Raw genomic sequence first — 9,751 nt, forward strand, 5'->3', positions numbered from 1 at the left:
TCAGCTAACATCCATGCCCGTTGCCCTCTTCTTTATACATGGGACGCCTACCACAGCATGGCTTTACCAAGCAGTGCCATGTCCACACCAGGGATCTGAACCGGCCAACCCCAGGCCACCGAAGCAGAACATGTACACTTAACTGTTGCACCACTAGGCCAGCCCCGACCCAATTGATTTTTATAGAATACTACCCTTAGTAACTATAGAATTCACTTTTCTAGTGCTTGTGATAGACCATATCTTGGGTCCTAAAAGTAGCTCGACTAAATTTAAAAGTATTGAAATATTATAGAGCATATTTTCTGATGCTCTACAAGCATCAGAAAGATAATTAAATTAGTATTCAGTTATAAGGAAACATCTAGGAAAACCCCAAATATTTGGAAATTTGACAACCTGCTTTTAAATAATCCATGAGTAAAAGGAAAACACACAAAAAATAAAATTTTCAAAGTGAATGGTAATGAGAAAAGAATATATCAAAATATATGGAATGTAGCAAAAGCAGTGTCTCGGGGACACATAGTTTTAAATACTGTTAGATAAGACGGTCCCAAAATGAATGACCTAAAATTCTACAGAAAAAGCTAGAAAAGTAAAAGCAAAACAAGACCCAAATAAGCAGAAAGCAGGAAATAATAAAGCTAAGAGCAGAAATCAATGAAATAGAAAGCAGATGAACAATAGGAAAAATTAGTGGAAAACCCTGGTTTTTTAAAGATAGCAACAAAATTGATCAATCCCAAGCAAAAATGATCACAGTTTTAGTGAGAGAGAAAGAAAAATCACCAATATTAGAAATGACAGATCCTACAAGTATTAAAAAGAAAATAATAGAATATTGTCAACCACCTTTTTTTTTGGTGAGGAAGATTGTTCCTGAGCTCTTCCTCTATTTTGTATGTCAGATGCTACCACAGCATGGCTTGATGAGTGGTGTGTTAAGTCCACGCCCAGGATCTGAACTGGCAAACCCTGGGTGGCTGAAGCAGAGTGCATGAACTTAATCACTACACCACCAGCCTGGCCCCTGTCAACAACTTATATTCCAAAAATTCTACAACTTAAGTGAAATGGACAAATTCCTTGACAAATATAACTTTTCAAATATTAACACGATATGAACCAGAAAATCTCTCTAGGCCAATATCCATTAAAAACGAAGTTTTTAAATCAAAAACATTCTCACCCAGAAGATTTCAGATGATTTCACTGGTAAATTCTATCACAATTTAAAGAGGAAATAAAACCAATATGACACAAAATTGTACAGAAAATAGAATAGTAACGAGGAAATATGTCCCAACTCATTTTTAAGGCCAGCATAATCCTAATGCCAAAACCTGACAAGACATTACAAAAATGAAAACATTACAGACTAATATTCCTTGTGAACATAGCTGCAAAAATCCTTAATAAAAATTATTAAATCAAACTCAATAAGATATGAAAAGAAAAATATATTGAACTATGTAGAGTTTATCTCAGGAATGCAAGCTTGGTTTTAGCATTATAAAATGCCAATCAATGTATTAGTCACTGTATGATAATAGAATAGAAGAGAAAATATTATTTTGAGAGATGTATAAAAAGCATTTGATATGTTGAATCATCAGTTTCCAATAAAAGCTCTCAGAAGCTAGGAATAAAAAGGTGCTTTCGCAATCTCACACACGGCATCTACAGAAAACCAGCAGTCAACATTCTTCTGAACATTTTCCCCTGGATTGGGAACAATACAAGCACGTGCTCTCATGACTTCTATCCAATATGGTACTGGCAGTTTTAGCTATTGCAATAAACCAAGAAAAATAATAAAAATTATAAAGTTCAGAAAGAAGGAATAAAACTATTTCTATTTGTAGATGCATTGTTTAGTTATATAGAACTAGAGAATTTTTAAAAGAACAAATGAGTGAATTTTATAAGGTCGCAGGATAGAGGGTTAATATGCAAAAAACAATTGAATTTTTGTGTACTAGCAACCAGCAATACTTAGGGATAATTTTAACAAAAGATGAACAATATTTCTTCACTTAAAATGACTGGACATCACTGAGAGAGATTAAAAAGGCCTAGGTAAATGAACAGATATACCAAGTTCACGCATTTAAATTCTCAGTATTGTTAAAATGGTAATTTGTCCAAGTTTATATGCATATACTTTCCACAGAATTCCAATAAGAATTTCCTACAAACATTTTTAAAATATAAATTGATCAAATGATTCTAAAAGTTGTATAAAAATTAAAACAACCTAGAATATTCAAAGCAATTTAAAAAGAGAATGAATTTGGTGGACATTCTCTGCCTTATTTGTGGTATTGGAAAAAGGATAGACATAAAGATCAATAGAACAGAATAATGAGTACAGAAATAGATCCATACATACACGGCCAATTGATCTTCAACAAATGCTCCAGAGCAACTCAAAGGGGAAAGAAAAGTTTTCAAGAAATTGTTGCTGGGCAACTGGATAAGTGCATAACTGAAAATGAATGTTGAATCTTAGTACCAGAAAAACTTATTGTACCCAAAAAACTAACAAAAAATGGATTGTTGCCCTAAATGTAAAAAAATTATAATATTTCAAGAAGGAAACACAGGAGAAAAATCCTTGTGACCTTGATGTAGGCAAGAATTCTTTTATAAGACACAAAAAACATAAGCCACAAAAGAAAAAAGGTTAAATTGGACTTTACCTATAACTTAAAACTTTTGCTCTCTAAAAGACACCTATAGCGAAAAAAAAGAGGTAAGCCACAAGTGAGAGAAAATATGCATATCCAAAATATATACAATATTCTTACAAGTCAATAATAAGGAGACCAGAAACCTACTAAAAATGAACAAAAGACTTGAATAGACACTTCTCAAGAAAAATGTACAAATGGGCAGTAAGTACAATGGAAGAAGACAGTAAGTACAATGGAGGACCTCTCAGTCAGGAAAATGTAGATTCAATCCACAATGAGATATCACTATCCAGCTTAATCAATCATGTCACAAAATAGATACAATTTTGCTTCTTTTTCTTGATTATTTGACTTTGATTTTTTTTCTCTTCTTTTATTACACTGGCTAAAATTTAAAAGATGGGAAATCCTAAGTATGAGTAAATATGTGGGACAGTTGGAACTCTCGTACGCCACCGGTAGGACTGTACGACGGTGCAATTACTTTGGAAATGTTTGGGATTTTCTTAAAATGTTGGATGTTTACCTACCAAAGGACTAATCCATTCTACTTCTTGGCATTTACCCAAGAGAATGAAAATTTGCCCACAAAAAGACTTATTCAAGAATACTAATAGTAGCTTAAGTCACAGTAGCCCAAACCTGGAAACTACCCTAATTTCCATCAATATATGAACAGACAAATAATTTTTTTCTATGCATACAACAGAACACTTTTCAGAAAAACAAAACAAACAGAAAACACAAAGCAACCTGCTGATGCAAACAACAAATTGGACGAATCTGAAAACACTGAGAAAAGATCCATACACAAAAGAGTACCTAATATTTGATTTTATTTCTATAAAATTCTAGGGAATGCAAACTAACCCATAGAACCAAAAAACAGAACAGTGATTTCGTGAGGTGGTGAGGGAGTGATGGAATGCTAAGTGAGCCTCTGGAATTTTCTGTTTTTGTCTTGTTTGTGATGGTGGTTTTCTGTGTATATACATTTGTCAAAACTCACCATAGGCTGGTTTGAGAGGAGCAATGACCTTCCATTGAGGGAAAAGTTAGCCTGAAGTAACCTTGCAGGGAAGGAGTAGGAAAGCAAATATCTTGACCTCACTCTTCTTCCTCCCTTGGGCTCCTGCCAGGCAGGTCTCCCATTGACTCAACTGACAGGAAACCAGAGGTTATAGCAGCCCTGTTGACGTTGTCCATACAGATCAGTCTGCGACAGCAGAAAGCACAGTGGGGTAGGTCACAGAAATGAATGGGCCAAATGGAAGAAACCCAGCACTGATCAATTGCCAGCATTCAGACAAGATTTTAGGGTCTGACTCTCCCCCAGCCCCACTGACAGACTCTATTGCAATATGTTCTTCATAGCTCTGTCCCATTTTCTTTAGCTCAACAAGTTCACATAAACCATGTTTTCTCCCAAAACATTGCTTTTTGAACCTTTTCTTTTCAAGGACCCCCTAATGGCAGAGGGAAATCATTGCTTAACCCCTAGGAAATCTGGGAGCATAGCTTGAAATTTACTGGGCACATGAAATTTCTTCTAAGTTTCTTTGTGTTTGTTTCAGCTAAATAATTGATGTGAGTTTTGAATTGTACTGCATACAACATTCATTTGTTCTTACACTGAAATTACTTACAAAAAGGAGAAATCAAAACAAAAATTATCCTAGCTTTTTTATACAGTCTTTTCAGTTCTATTAATTTCTAATAATTGGGTAAAAATAAGATCATGGTTTTTTTCTTGAATCCATAAAATATTACAATCCAAAAATATTATATCTTCACATTCCAAGCATCCACTGCCAGTTTTTCTACTGCTCTTCAGGAGAGCTCTGATCAGTGAGAGACCAGTATTCCTTAAGGTGGGATCACTTATTAAATAAGACGTGATAGGTACTGAATTCCTTCTTTTGGAGATTTGTAATCCACATTCAAATGTTAGAAACTCTGAGAAATTCTGCAATTAAAAACATGCCTGTTGGTTCCTTACTAGCCAAATGTTTCTCAAGCTTATTTGACCACAGACCTCATTTTTGCTGAACACCTATTCACATCTCACAGAGCATGAAATATATTTGATAAATGTTGCTCTAAGCTAAGGAAGGACAAGTAACAAACCACGTCAAATATATGAGTTTTTCAATTGAAGATTCGTTAGATTTCTTTTGGGGCTGATGTCTGTTGCCTAAATCCTTTATGGTGTTAGATCCTGCGGGCCTCGTATATGGGCCTCTTACTCTACGTTTCCACAATTTTTGTTTATACTTCCTTCATGTTTACATCTCCTGACACCTACTGGTGTTTGATACGTGGAACTATGTGTTGAATTTGAAACATATTAAGCCCATTAGCTAATTTTTATTTTTTTCTTGAAGTCTCTCTCATCATCTTTTAGAATAGGGACCATTACTTGCTCCTTAAATGTACACATTTCTATTTGATATCAGAATTTGGGAAGAAGGGAAGAAAAGAAAAACTATAATATTGTTTTGTAGTTTAATGTGTAGAATTGCTGGGGGAGGTAAAAAAGAGTTTATTTTTATGGATGCAATTTGCCAAATACAAGCAATGGTGCCTGCTGTTTGGGAAACATTCCTTGAGATTATTTTGTATGGTGTGCTAATCCTGCCTGTAAGGATAATAAAGAAATAGATTAAATTACAACCAATATTTCAGGTCATGCAGTGACATCTAGTGTGTGTTGGAGACAGTATCCACCTAACTCTCAAAAGATAGAACATTTTTTAGCTTTTAAAGATTTTATCCTAAAGTTGTAAAATAAAGGTAGTGATAACCTTTGCTCATATTTAAGAGCTTGAAGCTATTTCTCATGAATAATTAGAAAATGTTAATGTATGACAGCAAAGAAAAAGCCTGGAAAATATATTTAAAGAAATTTTGCAAATAAATTGAGTAGATGGAAATGGTTAAAAGTATTCTTGTGATCATTTAGTTGCTTCCAAGTAAATGGGAGGTATCAAATTTCAGCATTCAACATTTAATTCTGTGTGTTTGTGTCTGTGTGATCTTGGTTTAGCAAAGCGAGTGGCTAATTCTAACAGTCACTAAAGCAACTACTTTCATCCTCTTTCAGGGTTATAAGTTGCAAAGCTTTGGCCCCTAAAAGTCTCTCAGAACTGACTGGCAAAAGGACTTTCTTTTCTCATTCAGCGAATTATAAAGTTTTTCAGGAAGAAGCCCAGCTTCATTTCATTAATTGTGGGGTGTGGCGGGGATGGAGTTCTGCTTGTAGCAAATTTTTTAGATAAGGTACAGGAACTTATTTGGGTTTTAGTGACTTATTTTTACTACTAAATATATTTTGATCCCATTTTAAACCCTGCACTATGTTGTTTGATTTTACTTAATGAATATTTTGGTACTGGTACTAGGACTTATCTTGAAAGAGCTGTGGCCCTGGGGCCAGCTCCATGGCGGGGTGGTTAAGTTTGTGAGCTCCGTTTCTGTGGCCCAGGGTTTCAGGGGTTCAGATCCTGGGTGCTGACCTAGGACTGCTCATCAAGCCATGCTGAGATGAGGTCCCACATAGTAGAACAAGAAGGACCTACAACTATGTACTGTGGGGCTTTGGGGAGAAGAAAAGAAAAAGAAGATTGGCAACAGATGTTAGCTCAGGGCCAATCTTTAAAAAAAAATAAAAAGAGCTGTGGCCCTTTAGGGTCTCAGAAAATTTAGAAAAAGTCAGAGAGTATTTAAATACAAGCAGAAAATGTTCCAGCCTAAGCGTGACTCAGAGAATGCAAATCTCACAATGATTTATTTTAAGCCACAGTATTGCAATCTTTTTTAGCCTTGTCCCAATTTCATTTCCCCACCCAAATCAAAGGGATAATTCTAATGAAAGGGGCAGAGGAAAGATTTCTGAGGTATATGTTGTTTCCAAATCTTCGTCTGGTCCTTTGATGTCCCATTACTTACAACTGCACCACATAGGCCATAACCAGACCCCTTAGCCTCCCAGTTGGACTCATTTATTTACTGATCACTGAGTGTCTATGACAGGCCAAGAACCATTCCAGGCTTAGATAAATATCCTGCCCTTAAGGAGCTTGTATTTAGTTTGGGGAAACTGGAAACCAATACACATAGAAAGCAAAGATGGGTAATAGAGACTATAGGTTGAGGAGGTGCTATATTACATAGTGTGTCCGGGGAAGACCTTGGTGATGAGATGGCATTCAAGTTAGTCGTGGAGATATTTGCGAGAAGAATGTTCCAGGCAGATGAATGCCAAGTACACAAGCAAGAGTGTACTGACATGCTTCAGGAGCAGTACAATACCTGATGTGCTTAGAGTGGAAAGAGTAAAAGGGAGAGAGTGAAAGGAGATAAGGTCAGAATGGTGGTAGGGACTCATATTGTTACTGCCCAGGGTGGGGGTCATCTGCTCACCACAAGACATGCCAATAGTCAAGAGGCAAGGTGGTAGGAGAGAACAGACTTTTTATTACAGCTTGCTAGCAAGGGGGAAGATGGCCAGCTAATGTCTGAAATAACCATCTTATGGAACAAAGGCTACAGACCAGTTATAGAGGGGGCTGGTGTCCTGGTGGTGGAGGCATCTGGTCTCCAGGATGGGGCCTCCATCTGATCTCCAGGTGGGGCTTGATATCTGGGCTTAGTTCCTGATAGTCTTTTGTTTTACTGGATATGCATTAGAGACTGGAGCAACAACCGTATAGTATACCCTGATCTTTCAATTGTCATTGATGATGGCTATCAGCATGGACTCTTTACCCAGGGGTCATCACATTCCTAAGGAACTCAAAAGAACAAAGCTATTAACTTATAGCAGCTGGAAGGGGCCATAAAATCTACAAAGCATGTGTGGGTTAGTTAAGCAGAGGTCATACATAGTTACAGTGCGGTTTCTTTTCTACAATATGGCTTCCCTTATGTCAACCTTGTGTTGAGCTGGTATCAATATCACAAAGTGAGTTTAGGTGATTGATGCCTCTGGATGGTTCTAGGCAGTGGCATGGCATGCTCTAAATAGTATTGTAAAAGGATCACTCTAACTGCTGTCTTTGGTGCAAGGGTAGTAGCAAGAAGACCAGTTATGAACTATAGTAATAACGCAGAGAAAGAAGATGTGGGCTCCAATCAGAGTTTAACAATGAACGTGGTGAGAGAAGTAATCAGATTCTGGAAATATTTTGAAACAATTGGCTGACAGTTTGGAGATGAGATATAACAGTAAGATAGGCATAAATGATGACTCCAAGACAACAACATTTACCTCTGTATGGGTTCCATGTAACTGGAAAGATGGAATTGCTAGTTACTGAGACAGGAATGAATGCAGAAGGACGTTAACTGTGGAAACTATATTATACACCCAAATATAGATGACAGCAGAGAATTGTATGTAGAATCCCAGAGTTCAGAAGAAAAGTTTGGGCTGCAGATATAAATTTAGAAGACACCAGGTACTGATGGTGTTTGAAGTCAAGCCATTAGATGAGATCACCTCAGGAAGTGTAGATGGAAAAGACTCAAGGTCTGAGATGGAGCCCTGGGGCATTCCACAGTTTACAGCAGTAGTTCTCAGCCTGGCTACACAATAGAATCACCTGGGGGATCTTTAGCAAAATTGCCTTAGCCTGTTACCTTACCCCCAGAGATTCTGATTTAATTAGTCTGGTTGAGGCCTGGGCAGTATCTTAAAACCTTACTAGCTGATTCTTATGAGCAGTCAGAATTGAGAAGGACTGGTTTGGAAGGTGGAGGGAGTAGAGTGTACCAGCAAAGGAAATGAAGACAGTGTGGTCAGTGAGATAAGAAGCAAACAGAAGAGATGTGCTACAGATTTCAACTGAGGAAAATGTTTCAAGGAGAGGCTGGCCAGTCAAATACTTCCTAGAGGAGAGAATTGACCACTGCGTGGTATTTAGCAATGTGGAGGGTGCTGTTGGACAATAGCTGACTCACTGGAGAGGTAAGAGTGAAAGCTCTCTTCTGATAGGAGCTATTAAAGTATGCTTGTATGCTTAGGGGAATGATCCAGTAAAAAGGAAGAAATTGATGAGTCAGGACAAAGGAGAGACTTCTAAAAGAATGACCTTGCATGTGGAAGAGAGGCTGGGATCCTATGCAAAAATGAGTGGCTGTAGATTGGAGCCTGTAGGGAAGCAGAATTTGACACCCCAAAATGTGTCTCTTTGGCTTGAATATTTTTAAGAACAAAAGATTCAGGGAGAAACTTTGACATTTCCCCTAACTGCCTAAGAGAATTTCAGATAGAAGGCCTATTCCAGGAAGAAACTATCACCATAGGTAATTATAGTATAAGATGAACTAGGTGTGATGGACAGGGAAAATGTAGCGAAACCCATTTGATCAAAGTCCTCTCCATGTCTCCTTGTCTCTGCAAGGCATGGCAAATATTTGTTTGCCAAACATTTGCTTTTCCATCTCCATGTGAATTGCTGTCCTCCTTTCTGAAGTTCCAAACCACTACCCTCAAGGTCCTCTTTTGTCTTTAGCTGAAGATGGCGTTTAAGGTGGTGGCTTCAGCGATTTTGACAATTTACTCAGTTTTCCTGGGTTTCTCCCATGTATACATGTTATTAAACTTTGTTTGCTTTTCTCCTTTTATTCTGTCTTATGTCAATTCTTAGAGGATCCAGGAGAACTTAGAGGGGTAGAGGAAAATTTCTTCCTCCCCTACAAGCTCAAACATGTTGTCTATAGGTCATAGGAGAGAAGGAAGAGTATATGGGTACAGATTTAGAGTGTTGCAAGAGATGGTGGAATTTCTTTTCAGATTGTTTCTTTTGTCTTAATGAAATAGAAAGCCAGGGAGGGAAATGCATTAGGTTTCTGAGGCCAGAGAATAACATAATTCTAGGAAAGAGGCAGAGTGGATAGATGAGGACCACATGAGATTAGTGGTCATAAAATTAAATTTAGCACTGTGGCATATTTTTCACTAGCTGCTATCAGCTGTGTGAGTACAGGTTCAGAATAAATGAAGCAGGTGAACAAGAAAGAGAGGTGATTCTTACCAGGGTTGGGGTCTT

The sequence above is a fragment of the Equus przewalskii genome, chromosome 17 (genome assembly GCF_037783145.1).
Source record: "Equus przewalskii isolate Varuska chromosome 17, EquPr2, whole genome shotgun sequence".
NCBI lineage: Eukaryota > Metazoa > Chordata > Mammalia > Perissodactyla > Equidae > Equus > Equus przewalskii.